Consider the following 18,980-nt stretch of genomic DNA (forward strand, 5'->3'; position numbering starts at 1 on the left):
TATGATTTGTTTTTTTGGTTTTAAGTTTTCATAAGGCAGTATTAGCTAGAGAAATCAGTACAATCCATAATAATTTATTAGTACAAACAATTATTGAAGTCACTACAAAGCAATTGTTCAAGTACACAACAAAGTTTGTGTAAACATAAGTAAATTACATATTTGGACCACATCGCATCACGTAGAGGTTGTAGTGCAGGTCATTAGTTTCATAGCCTAGACCATCAGTGATGTAGAGCAGCATATTTACTAGTGCACTCTCCCTTGCTTCACAAGATCGAGCACAAGGTCTACCAATGACTGTTAGCAAAGTTTGTGGAGATGCGGATAAATTTGTCACACGCACACGTTCTTGGAATCCATGTGTAGTGGGTGTTTGCTAGTTTAGAATTGCTTCAGAGCTACAAGCTGCAAAGGTTAAGTCATACTCCTTAATCTGTAAGGGTTGAAAAAATAGATATGAGAACCATGCATATAGGCATACCAATAAAAATAGGTATGAGCTATGAGATTCACTTCGATCTTACCACATCAAATTGCTTGTGTTGAGCAACCGTTGCACAAAGACCTGCCACATCATGTCTGACACCCTCATCCAAAGCTCTTATCATCATGGAGGAGAATGAAGGAATATTGTACCCAACATTCCCAAGCGCCCTTAAATATTGTAGCACAACATATTTTTTCGCCATAACCTGGTAGGCTTGGTGTGGGCCCATCTCACTAATTTGTACAAGCTCACCATGGTCACCCCACCTAGCTTCGATTAAAAAGGTAATTTGACATTGCCAGCCACCCTGTATACTAGGGAATCTCTCAACATGGATCTCACCAATACCGAACTTTGAGAGTGTCTATTCGAACCATTGGAGCGGTTGAATTATCTATAATAAATTTAAGAATCTTATATATTAGAAAAAAGATATATGCGTAGGTGTCTTTAAAACATATTATTTTACTGAAACTATGTTCCTTACTATGCTTGGATATGGGTGCTCTGCATACGACAAGATTGGTTGGAATCCATTGTCATATAACAAGCCGAGATCCCGAGGAGGTAGTTGTCCGGCCATCTCTTCTACTAAATTTATGTTAACACAAAAATAATAACCTCCTCTTTTATTTTTTTAAAACATTATATATTCTTATCCTACTCCGGCCATCGCAAAATTCAAAACATTTTTTAAAAATATTAATTATTTTGTCCTAGACTGTGCACGTGCATGATTTTTCAATCCTACAATAGTTAAATTTCATAAGGCATTTTTTAAAAATATTAATTATTTTTTGGTTTTAAGCTTTCATAAGGCATTTCAATCCTACAATAGTTAAATTTCATAAACCTAATCAAACATAACAATACAAATAAACCTAACCAAACATAACAATACGAATAAACCTAATGAACATATGAACCTTACAAACCAGATGCAACTCTAGTCTGTCTCCACTACTAGTAGCGTATGTCTCGGATGGTGTAACCACGGTCATTGTCTATGTAATGCAAGGCCCGCACTACAACACTCTCCATTGCCTCACAACGCCGAGGACATGGCTTCCCATAGATGTAGCCTACTGATGGACTATCGATGGCCTGGTTCTGCCTAAATCTCACGTAATACTGGATGCTAGCTGTCGTCCTCTGACCCATCGCTTCCAAGAAGTCCTAGGCGTACCCCAGTCGCTTAAGGGCTTGCGTGAGAACTGGCTGCAAGCCACATGTAGCATAGGTGAAATCATAGAGCAAAACCTGCAAGCGGACAAATAAAAAATATCAGGAAGTGCTCATATAATAATAAGAATAAATAAACATTACTCTCATATCATACACGACGTACCAGATCCATATGGTTGAATGTCGCATGCCTCTCGCTTACTCGTGGCACTTCCAGACTATGCTGAATTAAAGCTTGAATCTTCAAGGACGAGAAATCAGGCATACGGTAGCCAATTCGCTCAATTGTCTGCAAAGAAAGCAACACGTCATTGATCTAGGCGCCTATCTTGGTCGGCGACCGTCGTCCAGTCTGCACGATGTCCTGACGTACCTCATTATTGTACCTAATGGGGATGTCGAAGGCGAGACTGCACATCCATAACTCGGCTCCATCATTCACAACCTCACTTGTCGTGTTCTCGAAGATCTCCCACACCCCGAGCATCCATAGTGCTGCTTCCAGCCACTTGACCTGTTTTATAGTCTGTGACATATGCAATAATCATATTATGAATGAATGTATATATGCAAAAATTATATTAGCATGCAAAACTTAAAATATTCCATATTATTGATGGGTTTGGGTAACACGGAACGGCCCTATCTGGCGATGGCGCGAATGGGTGGAAACCTAGTTCCTGTGGCTGGGGAAGTCCGCCGCCATTCATCGTTACTAAAAAAATTGAAAAAACATCCCAATAAATATAGAACCCCCATATAAATATACCATGCAACAATATATATTAGAGAAACATATAAACAATAAATTATGTATAAATAAAAATAAAATCCACTATTATTATTCCTAATCTAAAAAACCACATATTTGAATATTTTTATGCTTATTACTAAAAAAGCATGAAAACGATCTACATTATCAGCAATGAAAGATTAGAATGGATGGAAGAAGATGCTAACCTTTAGAAAAATGGTTGGAAGAAGATGCTTGACGGCGGCTGGCAAGAACTGCTCTTGCTCCCCCAAGCAAGAACACACGCGCAAGTGAGCTAATGGTGCTCAGCATGCGTACAGTCCAAGAAGGAAGTAGGTATTTAGGGGTGGACATTTTTAGGGGCGGTTGACTAAAGAGAACCGCCTCTGTTAATTCATTTATAGGGGCAGTTCTCTTAAGGAACCATCTCTGAAAATAAGACATTTTTAGAGACGGTTTTGTAAAGAAGCCCGCCTCTGAGGATCCATTTTCAGGGGTGGTTCTCTTAACACAACCGCCCCTGAAAATGGACGGCTATCAGAGGCAGTTTTCTTAATAGAACCACCTCGCGGTCACGAAGCTACACTGCCCCAGGCACGGTTAGGGGCGGCGTGCTAGGTGAACCGCCTCTGATTGAAAAGGGGGGTGTCGCTGAAAATGATTTCTGTAGTAGTGTGGGTTGGAGTTGTATAGACTCGTTATGTAAATCTAAAAATACTTGGTGTCGAACCAATAAAGAATTCAGTAAAGAACACCTCAGTTTGCTTTACAGGAAACTGATAATCGGTAACAACTGATAAACATTGTCATCAGTTATCATTCAGAGGATGTTTGGTTTGGTTTGAAAAATGGATGGTCCGTCATTTTTTAATTTCACTCCTTGCTTCAGCCCTCACAGGCTAATAATCCATGTAGGTATGAGGAATATTATTCAACCAAAATTCATGGGATGAACAATTGCCCAATATAGAACGAATAAGGTGATTTCTTTAACCAAACATCTTATTAATTTATTTTGATATGATGTGACACAAAGCCATGTCTAAACCGTGAAAGCAAACACTGGGATGAAACTATAAGCTGATTTTTCACCATTGAAATGCCACCAAACAATCGTGAAAGTTTTTTCTTTAAAAAAATGACGAAAATAAAAAAAAACAGATCAACACAACTTCGTAGTCCAATGACCTTTAATTTGTCGCTGCTTCTATTTTTTTTGGAAAACATAGGAGAGCTGCGCTTCTTTGCAATATAGAGAGAGCAAAAACAATCTCCATACATCAACCCCACTCATACGGGGATCAGTGTGGGGTTCACATCACACTGGCACTAGTCTAAATGAAAAGGAAAAACAGCATGACCAGCCAAGATCAAAGCTAACTCAGATTGTGCCCCTAAGACCTAGGTTCTGCAACTTCCTGCCCCAGCGAAGCATCAAAGGCTGTGCTCATCATTCAGCTCACACAGTATTGAGTTAACTCACTACCGGACTCAGTGGCTTTGCCGAGTGCCAGGGGCACTCGGCAAAGCCCAATTTGCACTCGGCAAAGGCTTTGCCGAGTGCTGCACTCGGCAAATGACACTCGGCAAAAAATGGGTCGGCAAAGGTGTCTTTGCCGAGTGTTTTTTGTCGGGAGTGCCCGACACTCGGCAAAGCCTTTGCCGAGTGCCCGACACTCGGCAAAATTGGAACCGAAAAAAACCCGAAAAAATGGGAAAAAATGGAAAAAAAATGGAATTTTTTTTATCGGTGGAGGCCCCCACCGGCCAGCGCCCGCCCATCTCTGGCATTTTTCGCGTAAATTTCGCAGCAACGCGGCCGACGGGATTCGAACCCGCGACCTCCCCTGCGCGTGAACCTCCTCTACCACTACACTTCACTGTCACTTGTGTCTGGATTCCGTTTTAGTTCCCAACATATTATACTAAACCGAGTGTAAATTGCTTGTTTGAGGCCCTAAACGAATTCAACTAAAAAAGTTGTAAACTACAAAGTTTCATAACTTTTCGAGATCTACACTTTTAGTTTAGGAAGTTTTTCCATCCGAGGTCGTTTACAAAATTTGAATTTTAAAATTTTGAAATTCAAACGCAGTTTTGCATGACAAGATGATTTCAAATCAAAAAGTTGCCAACTACAATGTTTCATAACTTTTCGAGATCTACAGAGTTTATTTTGGTTGTTTTTCCATCCGAGGTCGTTTGAAAAGTTCGAATTTTAAAATTTTGAAATTCAAACACAGTTTTGCATGACAAGATGATTTCAAATCAAAAAGTTGCCAACTACAATGTTTCATAACTTTTCGAGATCTACAGAGTTTATTTTGGTTGTTTTTCCATCCGAGGTCGTTTGAAAAGTTCAAATTTTAAATTTTTGAAATTCAAACACAATTTTGCATGACAAGATGATTTCAAATCAAAAAGTTGCCAATTACAAAGTTTCATAACTTTTCGAGATATACAAAGTTTATTTTGGTTGTTTAGTCATCTGTTCATCCGACATGGTCGTTCTAACATTGTTCACAAATCTTATATATATCTCTTGTAGTTTCATAAACTACAAGAGAGATATGTTAGATTTGTGAACAAATTTACTGACTTTGTCATATGAAGAAAAGACCAAAACAAACATTGTACATCTTGATGAGTTATACAACTTTATAGTTGAAAACTTTTTCATTTGAATTAATTTACTGCTTCAAAATGTGCTTTGAAATTTTCTTTACCGAGTGTAAAAAAAACACTCGGCAAAGAGCTTCTTTGCCGAGTGTAAAAAAAAAACACTCGGCAAAGAAGCTTCTTTGCCGAGTGTCAAAAAACACACTCGGCAAAGAGCTTCTTTGCCGAGTGTCAAAAAAAACACTCGGCAAAGCATTCCAATGCTTCCAAATAACCCAAGAACCCAATATGATCAGAGAATTCACTCCTTTTTTTTGCTCCTTCGATACTCTTCTAATTGTTTTACGCCACCAATCGTCGCTGCTTCTATTGAAAGCATTACAAGTTACACTGGGGATGTAAGAACCAGTGCAAGGTTTGAGGCTCCAAATGAAAACAAAACTTTGTTTTCCTGAGTAGCCAGCAATACCACAACAACAGTGTAAGGGACCGTGATGCCTAAGAGGGAGGGGGGTGAATTAGGCAACTTAAAATTCTACTTCTAACTATGGCCTCTAATTCTACCTAGTCAAAACATATGTAAGAAAGTAAATTATCTAAATGTGCAACTAAGGTTTTGCTAGGTGTGTTGCTATATGTCTCAACCGCAAAAGAGTTATGCACCCTAGGTTCCAATCCTATCAACTAGCCTATCAAACTAAGCTAGGAAAGTAAGCACACAACCAAGGTACATAATATAAATATGGAAGCTAAAGATGAGGTAGAGATGCAAACTCCTATCGACGACTCTGGTATTTTTACCGAGATATCGAGAAGCGCTCAAGCTTTCCCCTAGTCCTCGTTGGAGCCCCTCACAAGGAATCCCTCGCAAGGGCTAATCTCCCGGTCGAGTAACTCCATGGATAGCCTCGGGCCTTCCCCACGTGCAAGTGAGTCTCCGGTGTGCCTCTTCCGAACCGCTCTCCGTCGTCTTCACTATCAAGCTTCCGGCCAAAATGCCACGGGCCTTGTCACCTTTGGTACACGGTTGTAGCCAGACAACAATAGCGGTTGGTGTGGTCTCGCAAGACTACAAGCCCCGTCGAGTACAAATACGGTGCGCGCAAGCACCTTGGGTTTAGAGGTATGCAAACCTCACCATCAACTAGACCTAAGCCTAGAGCAAGCGCATATGAGCGTGGTCTAACTAACCTAAGCACTTCGCAAAGCACCTACACTAATCACCAAGTGATCTTTAAGCTCTATGCATGCGGAGAGCACCAAAGAGGTGTAGCAACACCCTCCTATCTTCCCTCAGCTCCCTCACTATCAAAATGGCTGGTTGGAGTCATATATATAGGGCACAAGTGGAGATATAGCCGTTGAGGCCGAGCTCCACATTTCTGCGTGGGCACCGCACATGGCGGTGCCAGGCACCGGACAGGGCGGTGCCAGCCACGTGGACTAGCCGTTACTCACTAACATTCCGTCCATTGGGGGTATTGTTCATAGGGCGGTGCACCGCCACCCCTAGGGCGGTGCCCAAGTCCCCCTTCGCTGCTCTCTGGAAAATTCGGGTGGTGGCACCGCCACCCCCTGTCCGGTGCACCGCCACTCCATGGCCATGACCAGGGTGGTGCACACGGTGTTGTCTGGAGTGCCCCTCTACTCCAGCTGCAGCAGCCCTCTGTTTGGTGTCACCGCCACCCCCTGGCTGTGCACCGCCATGCCTAGGGCGGTGACCAGGGCGGTGCCCCCTCTTGCTGTTTCTTCGCGTTTCTTTGTCGGGGCTTCGTCATCTTCGCGTCTTGGACTCCTCGCTGCACTTATAAGCTGTCAACACCTCCTCCAATGTCTTCTTTTGAGTGTTGATCATTTTCTTCACGTTCCAAACTTGGTCAAGTCCGCGTTGCATCCTATTAAACTATAAAATAAACACTAGCAAATATATTAGTCTAATTTTAATTGTGTTGGTCATCAAACACCAAAATCCAAAATAAATGGACCTAGGTTCCATTTTCCTTACAAACAGCTGGCCTTGTTTTTCTGAGTCGACATGGTTTGCTGGTGATGGAACTTGCTGTAGCATTTAATTGCCTACATCCGCATTTAAAATCACTGATGAATCCCAGTCCCACCATACATAAAATTGCGTGAAACAAGAGATGCGAATGTTTATCAGTTGTTTCAGTTACTAGCTAGTTTCCTGTAGAGGGACTGATACCGAGCCAGTGTTATACTATTTAAGATCAGACGCTAATTGTGTGACTCATGAGCTGATCAGTAGCTGGCCTGCTGCAGTTTACTGCATCTTAAATGGATGTAACATGCATTGAGGTGTAGATGGAATTTATCTACTGTTAGAGTATTATTCAAAATAACTGTGGCTGGGACAGAGAACTGATTATGTTTGCAACTCTGCCGCAGGAGATCGTTGGGCTGGGTGTACTAATCGCCCGACACAATCAGTCATCACATGTAAGTTTGAGTTTCTCGATGCATCCCAGCTCATGCTCTAGTAGTAGTCTTTTTAACTTTGTCTCTAGTTTTGTGCAGGAACGTTGTTCTTGTGCGATTGAGTCTACAGTGGATCAACCAAGAAATTGAGAAGGATTCACCACTCTTATATATGCTCCAGTGGCAGATTGGAGACGAGCCCAAACAGTTTCCACTGGGATTTTTAAAATTTAACAAAATTTCAGAAAACAAAATCTGTACTGTTAGCCCCTCCATAACAAAATTTCGGACTTGTCTGGTATATGACCCGCTCTCGTTCGTAGGACAACAAGGCATGTGCATCCATGGAACATGTTTCTACTGCAGCACGGTCCTCCTATTTACCACAAATCTGCGGAGACCAGAGAAAATATTATGACAGAGAGTTCATAACACCAGAATTTCTTTTTCATATTCTATAACAATAATACTATGCCCGATTCTTATCAAATTGAGTACAACTGAAACCCGATGAATAAAAGCAAAGGAATCCGAGGCTGGCTACCAGTTTTGCTTCAACTGTATACGTACGCCAATATGTGGACAACTGATCCCAATATAGTTTTTGCCAGTCACTATAATACGAAACGATGTGAAGCAGAATCCAAACTTCACTATGTACCAAGAACTTACTAACCTGGGTTGACATAGTGAGTTTTCTTGTGTGTTGGTTGTGTCAAACGTTTTCCTCAAGCAAGCGAGACAATAAACTCACAACAAGAGAGTTTAGCAAGAACTAGGCATCTCACTATTACTAATTAGAGAGTCCAAATAAATCTCGTTATTGATCCTTACGAGACACGCTTGTGTAAATTCTTCAGATTGTCACAAGAAACAAAAACATTCAACCATCAGTTTGGTACACTAATAATGTCTCAATTTGCATCTTTACAAAAATTAACTTAAAATAAATCCCTAATTAAATCCCACTACTAAAATAAAGACCTTCAAAGGCAAGCAAAACAGGTTTCCTTAGGGGCACTGGTGTCCGCCGGTACCTAATGGTCACTGTTAATCTGGAATATCAGAGGTGGACACAGTGCTCACCTTTGTAAATCAGAAAAAAACATTTAAAAAAATTGCAGCATGCTGCCTTCTGTGGGCCTGCTGCCAAGCCCACCGCCGTGGCGCTTAGCATGGCCAGGTGTACCGTCGCCCGTGTCCTGAACAAAGGACTGGGCTGCACGGCGTTGTTGCATAGCCAGGCCACGGCGTCATTTGACGTGGCCAATACGAGGGACATGCTTGCGTCCTAGCATCTGAAGCCACACATCCTGTACCTGGAGGCGTCCGGTGCCGATCCTGTAGATGTGTGGCTTAAGCCACAAATCCTAGTACAAGGTTTAAGGCTCTAAATGGTACCAAATCCTAGTGTTTGTATTTTTGAGTCACCAGCAATACCGTAATGGTCCACATAAATTGCCGCATCATCAGTTAAATGAACTTTTGTTTAAAAAAATAGTAGCACTACTATAGAATCGGACATCACTACTGGCCTCATTACTGCCGGATTTGGGTGAACCGGCAGTGATGTACCTTCACTGCTGGTTCCAAGCTTAAAAATCAGAAAATGATTAGGGCTGGGCCAAAACTGGCAATGAATGTCCACATCACTGTCGGTTTGTGACTGGCACCGGCAGTGGGTTGATGACCACTTATCACTGCCGGTTCTAGCCATGAACCGTCAGTGATTTTGGGCTATCATTGTCGGTTCTAGCCAAGAACTGGCAGTGATAAAATGACAGTACAAAAAGCCGACGCCATCCTCTCCTTCCTCCTCTCTTCCATCCCGAGCACATAGGCGCCCGTTTTGGCCGCTCCTTCCATTGTTGCGGTTGCTCTTCACCATGAAGCTAGCTCTTGGATTTTGGAAGAATGGCTTGATCTTTTTTCTTTAAGGTTAGTAACAAGCATCCACTCATTTGATTTTGTTGCTTAATTAGCGTTGTTTCGATGGCTAGATTGCTTGATTCTCATTCTAGTTCTTTATCCATTCTAGAGAGCACTTTTCAATTGGACTTTGTGCAAGGATTCCAAGCAAATTGTGAAGAATCCATCATCCAAAAGGTTGGTGTCTATAAACCTATTTAAATTCCTAGCTAATTACATGGTGGTCAAGATGATTGTTAGTATGTGATGCTATAATTAGTTCTTGTTAGGAGTTGAGTAGATTCTTTTACAATTTTAATGAGTAAATTAATCCATGTGTCACCTACCAAGACATTGTTTGGAGCTATATTATTGCTTATGATCATGTCTCCAATTTTAGTCTTTTTTTTTAAATTAGTGTCTTCATTTTTATGTAGCATGGAGTAGAATAATTTTTCTTCATTATTGTGTAATAATTGTTTTTATGGGGCTACGATTTTTAACTTATATGGTTGGGGTTACCAATTTCAATTTCCCAATAATTAGTGTAGCGTATTTTTTTCCTAAAATGGGGCGACTAAATTAAATAAGTGTATAATAAATGGTACTTTTGAGCTACAATTGTTGTTCATGAAGCTCCACTTATTATTATTTTCTTTGTAATTACTGTCTCAATATTTTTTATGCAAAGATGGATCAAGAGTGGATACATCTGTCCTGAATAGACAAACGGTACATGCTTGGTGTCAGCAAGTTTATCGCCGATGCCAAATCCGCTGCTGGGGATGGAAACCCTGTATTCTGCTCATGCAAAGATTGCATGAATCAAAGAAAATGGCAGAGAACTGAGTCTGTACGAATGCACTTGATTACCAGGGGTTCATGCCAAACTATATGATATGGACTATGCATAGTGAGGTTGGTGTGAATGTTCCGTAGAAAAATGATAATGCAGCCATGCCTAACGTACCCCCTCACGAGGCTGTTACTAACGAGGAACCTATAGCTACCCTTAATGATGTGTTTATGAATACACTAGCTGACGACATCGAGCATGACGATGGCATTTCTCAGCTGGTACGTAATGTAGAGAGCGGATTTCTTAGTGATAGACAGCTGAGAAAGCAAGAGAAAATGAGACAAGATGGCAAAACACCATTGTAGAAGAATTGTCCAATGAGCAAACTGGAACCGACATCATACTGTTAGAGTTCAAATCTACAAATGGATTGAGCGATAAATGCTTCGATCAGTTGTTAGGTATAATAAGAAAAATGCTCCCAGAAAAAAACAAGTTGCTAGAAGACAGGTTTGGCTCCATGACATCATGCTGTTATTGTTGTTATTGTAATAACGATCTCTCATTTTTTTTTGTTTTGCCCGCTTGCAGGTTTGCCTCCATGACAGTACCTATGCTGCATGTGGCTTGTCGGCAATTCTAGACCAAGCTACGGAGCAACTCGGGTACGACTAGGAGTACTATACTAGAAACCTCGGCCACCACACTACTGAAGGACACTAGTTCTAGGAAAGAATTACTAATAGAGACAATGGTCTTTTAGTAGGTTACATCTATGGACGACCATGTCACCGGTCTTTTGAGGCACGGGAGAGTGCACTCATACGGGCATTGGCCTTCATCGATAGCTGCGGTTACAGAATCCATGACATCAATTACCATGCTTGGATGCAAATGTATGCTATTGTGCATCCACCCCCTAATTAGTGTTTGTTTAGGTTTGCAAGGCTTAAGTTTAATTGGGCTTGTGTTCTTGTCATGTAATTCATGTGTTGTGCAACTAGAACTCTACATTCTGTTGTCGTATTGGTCTCAAACTTTTTTCTAGCTTGCACATGACACGAGTGTTGGAAACACCAAGTTTGGGATTTTTCTAAGATGGTTTGTTACTTTCTCCGGTTTCATTGAATTTCCGCGCGATGTCACCAATTAATTAGAGGTACATACCTGCATGCAAAACAAATTTGGACATAATTTGGGTGTACATGCTTGCAAAACAAATTCAAGCCATTTGGACATAGGCGGTACATACGTGCTTCACAAACATATAGAAGCCGTCTAATGGAACAATGACTAAACATCTATGTTCCCAAGGTTCGTGTGGTTCATATGCATTCTGGTGTCGTATTGGTCTCAAACTTTTTCTCAGGCTTGCACGTGACACGGGCGAAGGAAATACCAAGTTTGGGATTTTTCGAAGATGGTTTGTTATTTTCTCCAGTTTAATTGAATTTCCGCACGACATCATCGAGTAATTAGAGGTTGAACTGAGCCTACCCCCGAAATGATCTGGAATGGTGCCAAACATTTCCACAGGGTCTCATGTGCCCTAGGGACTAAATTTTTGTCAAGGTGGATGCAAAATTCCATTATGTCCAACATGTAATTGGGCCTCTCCTATCCCCGCTTAGCACAAAGAAAAATATAGTAATAAAGAAAATAATCAGAAAAACCTAACATCTTGTGCGGGGCCATATTTTCCGTGTACATGCTTGCAAAAAAAATTCAAGCTATTTGGACAAGGCGGTACATACCCGCTTCACAAACCTATAGAAGTCGTCTCATGGAACAATGACTAAACACTTAGGTTTTAAGGTTCCTATGGTTCATATGAATTCCAGTGTTGTATTGGTCTCAAACTTTTTCTCAGGCTTGCACGTGCCACGGGTGAAGGTAACACCAAGTTTGGGATTTTTTTGAGATGGTTTGGTACTTTCTCCGGTTTAATTGAATTTTCGGTGACGTTACCCATTAATTAGAGGTTAAACTGAGCCAACCCAATACTATTCGGAATGGTGCCAAATTTTTATATAGGGTCTTATGTGCCCTAGGGACCAATTTTTTTGTCAATGTGGATGCAAAATTCTAGTGTGCCCAACATGTAATTGGGCCTCTTTTATACCGTTTAGCATAAAGAAAAATATAATAATAAAGCAAATGATAAAAAACACCTAAGATCTTATGTGGGACCATAATTTGGGTGTACATGCTTGCAAAAAAAATTTCAAGCCATTTGGACGTAAGTGCTACATATTTGCTTCATAAACCTATAAAAACCATCTTATGGAACATTGACTAAACACTTATATTCCCAAGGTTCCTATGGTTCATATGCATTCTGGTGTCGTATTGGTCTCAAACTTTTTTAAGCTTGTACATGCCACGGGTGAAAGAAACACCAAGTTTGTGATTTTTCTGAGATGGTTTGGTAGTTTCTTCAGTTTAATTGAATTTTCGTGCGACGTCACTAATTAATTAGAAGTTGAACTGAGCCTATCCCCGACATGATCCGGAATGGTGCTAAACTTTTATACAGGGTCTTATGTGCCCTAGGGACCAATTTTTTGTTGAGATGGCTGCAAAATTCTTATGTGCCCAACATGTAATAAGGCCTCTTTTGTCCCGTTTAGCACAAAGAAAATATAATAATAAAGAAAATGATCAGAAAAACCTAAGATCTAGTGTGGGACCATAATTTGGGTGTACGTGCTTGCAAAAAAATTTCAAGACATTTAGACATAGGTGGAATAGAAATATAAATGTGTGAATTTATTCAGTTTAAAAAAGAAAAAAAGATTATATATAATCATCACTGTCGGCTTTAGAAAACCGGCAGTGATAGGTTGAAATCGACAGTGATGGTAACTATCACTGTCGGTTTTATTTTGAAAACCGACAGTGATAACTATATTTAAAAAAAATTCAAAAAATTGTGCCTACCCCCTTAGTTTCGAGCGTGGGTCTCGGGTCCAGAGAAGTATGCCTTAACCCCTACGCTATGATAGTAGTTGCGTTAGCTTTTGTTTTTTATTTTCTTTTATTTAGTTATAGTCTAATTAGTTTTTATAAAAAATAAAACAAAATTAAAAAATTTTGAACCGCCCGGGGTTCGAACGCGGATCTCAATGTCCAGAGTGCACGGCCTTAACTGCTGCGGTAGTGGAGGGAGTTCGTTAGGTTTAGTTTTTTTGTTTTTTATTCTGTTCTAATGCACTATTAAATTATAAAATAAAAAATAAAAAGGTTTGGGTTGCCTGGGCTTCGAACGCGTGTCTCAGAGTCGAGAGTGCGAGGCCTTAACCGCTGCGGTAGTGTAGGGAGTTCATTTAGATATGTTTTTTTTTGTTTTTGATGGGTTCACTGCACCTGCAATGGAAAGTGCACATCACTGCCAGTTTGCCTTTGGCACTGGCAGTGATGCTACCTCAACCACTGTCGATGAAATAAGGTCAACAGTCTACCGAGGGGTGTGCCCACGGTAGTAGATGAATCGGTAGAGGTGCGCGTGATCAGAACCGGACGGTGACACAAAACATAGAGACTGCGATTTAGACAGGTTCAGGCCGTCAGCTTAACATAATACCCAACATCCTGTATCTTTGGTGGATTGTATATTGATATGAGGTGAAAACGATGGGGAAGGCGAATAGGGTTACAGGTCGGTTGAATCTTATCCTGATCGGTTATACGATAGGAGTTACAAACATCACGAAATCTAGCATATCCGAATAGATTATCCTTGATCGCCAAGGATCTTCACGTAGCCTTGCGAGGCATGCTGACCTGTGTTGTGCTCTGACTGCCATAGTATCACGGGCTAGGCCTCCCCCGGTGGCTCGGCCCATGTGCAGCCCTATGGGTATCCGGGGGTTATACCCCCACAACTAATTCCTAAGCGCCTTGTATCCACTGAGCAACATTGTGTTGAGCTAGTCTAAGTTGTCCAACTTGTTGCTGATCACCGAGAGGAGGCTTCCGACCGGTTTAACTAGGAGCCGAGGTGTTGAAATAAGCGTCCCAGCTATTGATCACACCATCCGAGCTGCTGAACACGTCATCCGAGCTGCTGAATAGATGCCCAAGCAGTTCAACTGGTTGCTATACCTGGACTCACTCGAAGTTGCTAGAAAGATGTATGGAGCTCAAGTAAAAAAATTTTGAAGTCTTCACCTTCGGTGAAGTGTGCCCACTTAGCTTTCGAGCGGCAAAGTTGAACACTTAGCGTCCCTAACTTAGTCAGCATAGAGGAACTTAGTCCCTCAAGAGCAAAGAGAGATGCTTAGCATCCACGCCTTAGGCAGGATTGACTTTTAGAGCTAACTGTAGAACAATGATCATCATCCATGACTTAGTCGTGTCAAAGTGTGTTGGGTCCTAGAAATGAGCACATTCATCGCAAGATGAAGTGTGCCCACTTAGTCCCCGAGCATGATAGTAGGTGAAGCATTCACGTGGTGCCAAGGTCCAAAATAGTAATCTTCAGATGCCAACCTAGTCCCTAGCTTAGCTGGCCACCAGTCCTCAACTTAGCTGAGAGAAAGTAATGTAGAAAATAGTACACTCATCGCAAGATGATGTGTACACACGTAGTCCCCGAGCCTGCTAGAAGATTGAGAAGAAATCTTGTAGCAAGGGACATTGTTGTGTAGCAGTAAGCACCGAACGGATTGATGAATGGCGTCTTGATCTGATCTTCTTCATTTAGGTCGATCTGGTGATAACCAGAGTAGCAATCTAAAAAGCCAAAGGGGTCTTTAGAGTTCACAACTGGCTGTGGAATCTACAACCTCGTTAATGCGAGGTAAGCCAAAGGGGTCTTTAGGGTAGTGTTTGTTGAGATCGGTGTAATCAACACACATTCTCCATTTTTTATTCTTCTTTCTTACAAGAACCGGGTGGGCTAACTACTCCGGATGATACACCCCTTTAATAAAGATGATAGCTAAGAGCCGGGTTATTTCTACCCTAATAGCCTCCTTTTTGTCCTACGTGAATCATCAAAGCTTCTACTTGATCGGCTTGGTGGTCGCCGAGACGTTTAAGGAGTGCTCAATCAGTTCCCAAGGTACGCTAGGCATGTCTATAGGTTTCCATGTGAACATGTCGACGTGCTCCCTTAGGAAGCTAATGAGCACGTCTTCCTATTTAGGATCAAGGTCGGCCCCAATCTGAGCGGTCTTAGACCGGTCGCCGGGGGCGAGGACCACTTCCTTCACCTCATTGGACTTGGTTGACACTCGGGTGGCCTCCATTGTAGGGATCTCTAGCTCCTCCGATGGTACCTACTGTGAGGTGGCGATGTAGTCTTGCATGCAGATGGAGATGTCAGTAGCCTTGGCAAGCACAAAGCTTTCCTTCTCGTAGGTCTAGGCGATGTTGAGGTTGGCGTGTAGGGAGAGGTCCCCTGCTCCATCGGTATCTTGAACACCAGGTACATGTAGTGTGGCACAACCATGAACTTGGCAATAGCTAGTCGGCCGAGGATGGCATAATAAGCTATGTTGAAGTCAGTGACCAGGAAGTTGACATAGTCGGTGCGTAAGTGCTTGGCGGTGCCGAACTGCATGTGTAGGGTGATCTACCCCAGGGGTTGGGACACCTTCCCAGGAATGATTCCCTAGAGCAGGGAGTCCATAAGGGTGAAGTCTTCCTTCTTGAGCCCTAGCTCATCTAGGGATGAGGCAAAGAGGATGTTGAGGGCGCTCCCACCGTCAATGAGGACCTTCTGGAAGAGCATGCTCTTGATGATGGGATCCAGGATGAGAGGAAATCGCTCTGGGTATGCGATGTCTACCCATTGGTCAGCCCTAGAGAAGGTGATCGGGTGCTCGAACAAGTCAAGGTACTTGGGGTCAGCGATGGGTTCGTCATAGGAAGCAACCGACATGACACGCCAGGTGACAAGCTTCTGCTCCCGTTTGTCCTTGAAGGCAGCTCTCCCCTAGAAGATGGATGTGATGGTCTTGGTGGGGTCCTGGTAAACATGGCATGCATTCTTCTCCCATCCTCCGCCCTGGCCGTCTTCGGTTTCATCGTCGTCGTGCTACGACCTCTTTCCATCTTTCGCACAGAAAGCCCTATCCAGTCCCTTGCACTCTCCCATGGTATGCTTGGCGCCTTTATGAATATGACACAGACCATCTAGGAGCTTGGTATAGTCGGCATCATACGTGCGCTTAGTGTGAGGAGCGCTAACAGCATTGATTGAACAATCAGGGCTGTGGCGGCGATTTTGTCTGCCTCTAGAATACTCTGAGCGGTTATCGCACCGGTGCGCTCGATCATTAGGGCAGCGGTCACGCTCGTCGTGGCAGTGGTCATGGTTGTCGTAGCATCTTTCTTCACGATAGTCATCATGGCGACGTTGGGGGTAATCAGAGCAAACAGCCCGCTCAGCTTCCTCGGTGTCGGCGTAGCCGTTTGCTACCTATATCAGCACGCCGATGGTCATAGGTCTCTTGTGGTAGAGCTTTCCATGAAGCTACTCATGCTAGAGCCCCTTGGTGAATGCAGCGATGGCCTCACCATCATTGATGTTGGGGATGGAGTTCTTGGTCTTCGAGAAGTGCCTGATGAAGCCACACAGGGACTCCCTGGAGGTCTAATGAAGCTTCTCCAAATTGTACTTGGTGCCCAGCTGCTCGCAAGTGGCCATGTAGTTCTTAGTGAAGACCTTCTTGATGTCATCCCAAGATCGGATGGAATCGTCTCATAGGCTGAGGAGCTAGTTGTTCGTAGATTGGTTGAGCATGGCGGGTAGATAATTTGCCATCACATCTTTGCTTCCGCCTGTGGCTCTTATGGCGATCTCATGGAGCGTTAACCACTACGCGGGGTTGGCCTTGTCGTCGTAGGTGTCCACCCTGAAAATCTTGAAGCCCATGGGCCACTAGACAGCTCGGAGTCTTGCCATGAAGGGACGAAGTCCGAGGGCACTGGGGGTAGGTGGTGCTCAAACAATGCCGGGTGCTCCACGCTCGGCATCGAACTGGCGCCTACATTCCATCTCCGCCTTGTAGTGCGCAGTCCTGCTATTTTTGATGTGATCATGGGCATCGATGTTGGCATTGATATGTTCACGAATGTCATGCGGCATGGGTTGATTCACCTCCTGGTTGGTGCTGTGATTGCCACCTCGACCACCCGGTGGATGAGGAGGGCGTCTACCCTGATCCGAATACACTTCGTAGTTGCCCCTAGAACCTTGATAAAGGCAGGGGCCACTGACTTGGTGTCGAGGGCACTCAGAGCCCTGATGTTGATTTCCTCTATTGTGGTGGGAGCGACGGTTATGAGCCGATGCGGTAGAGTAAGACGGAGCGGGATGGAGGATCTCATTGACTTGATATGCGCTAGATCTTCTTGATCTCTAGAGTTGGTGGGAGTTTTTTAACTCTTTGAAAATGATGGCGAGATTAGCACTTGGCGTCTTCTGCACCAGCTGGTTGCCCACCATGTCGAATTTGTCCTCCAGATTGCGGCGCACGTGGTGTGGGGCATTAGGGTCCCCGCTAGCCCTACGGGTGAAAGGTCCTTGTTGGTTTTGGTAATTGAGTGACAACCTAGGTGGACTAATTGTGTTTATGTGAGATACACAGGTGATTAGTCCACAGGTACATATGTGTGAGCAACATATGCCATGAAAGTGAAAATGGCTTGGAGATGTTGCAAAGCTCACACATGTGATGATGAAGGAGCTTATTGCACATGAGACATGACATTGAGTCATGTGATCAAGGAGGAGAAGATCAAGACATGACTTGGCTTGATGGACCGGTTGCAAGCGTGAAGGGCAAGTCGAAGGCTTTGGAGTGATGGACCGCGTGGCGGTGAAGCTTGAGCAAGACTTGGCGCCGATGGACGATGGCAACGGTGAAGAGCAAGTAAAGTCAAGATCGATGAACCAATATGATCATGTGATGATATGAAGTGGATCATATCATTGTTGATCGTGTTGGTGCATGTGTTGCATCGACATTGAAGGAGATGGAATGGAATGCGCAAGGCAAAGGTATAACCTAGGGCATTTCATTTCACCGGTCATAGGTGAGTAGAGAAGTTTATGACCGGGTTTAGGATAGATGGCCGTACTATCAAGAGGGGCAAACTTGTTTGCATATCGGTCATCTAGTGCCACTCGAGTGATCTCACTTTGCATTATCGCTAGGATCGAGTGGCGTAGCAAGTTGAGTGGCTAACATCCTTTGGGAAATGATTGTGAAATGCTAACACACATACACATGATGGTGTACACTTGGTGGTGTTGGCACATTTACAAAGGAGGTGGTGTTTGCAGGGGTGAGATGGGGTTTGGGTCCCTCTCTCCCTCCCGCCGAGCTTGCTCGGCGGGATTCGGCGCATTCGGGAAAATAGAATGCCCACTTTCTATTGCGCCGGATGCAAACTCTTGGTGGTTAGCACTTTGGAGCAAGGGTGAAGAGAATGGAGGAGATGCCAGCGTCGGTCAAGTGACCGGACGCTGGATCCAATAGCACCGGACGCTGCCTGCCTACGTCCGGTCGCTCTGACGTGGAGTGACGCTGGCGTCGGTCAACTGACCGGACGCTGGGTTTGAAAGCACCGGACGCTGGCTGGCTGCGTCCGGTCAGGCTGACGTACGGTGACGCAGTAGCTGGAGTGTGACCGGACGCTGGCTGCGTCCGATCAAGTGTGACCGGACGCGTCCGGTCATGCTCGGGAGCTTACTGGAAACGACCGGACGCTGAGGGTCCAGCGTCCGGTCAGTTGAAGTGCTGCGTCCGGTCGGCAGATGACCGTTGGGATCGGAA

Source organism: Miscanthus floridulus, chromosome 3 (assembly GCF_019320115.1).
Source record: "Miscanthus floridulus cultivar M001 chromosome 3, ASM1932011v1, whole genome shotgun sequence".
Lineage (NCBI taxonomy): Eukaryota > Viridiplantae > Streptophyta > Magnoliopsida > Poales > Poaceae > Miscanthus > Miscanthus floridulus.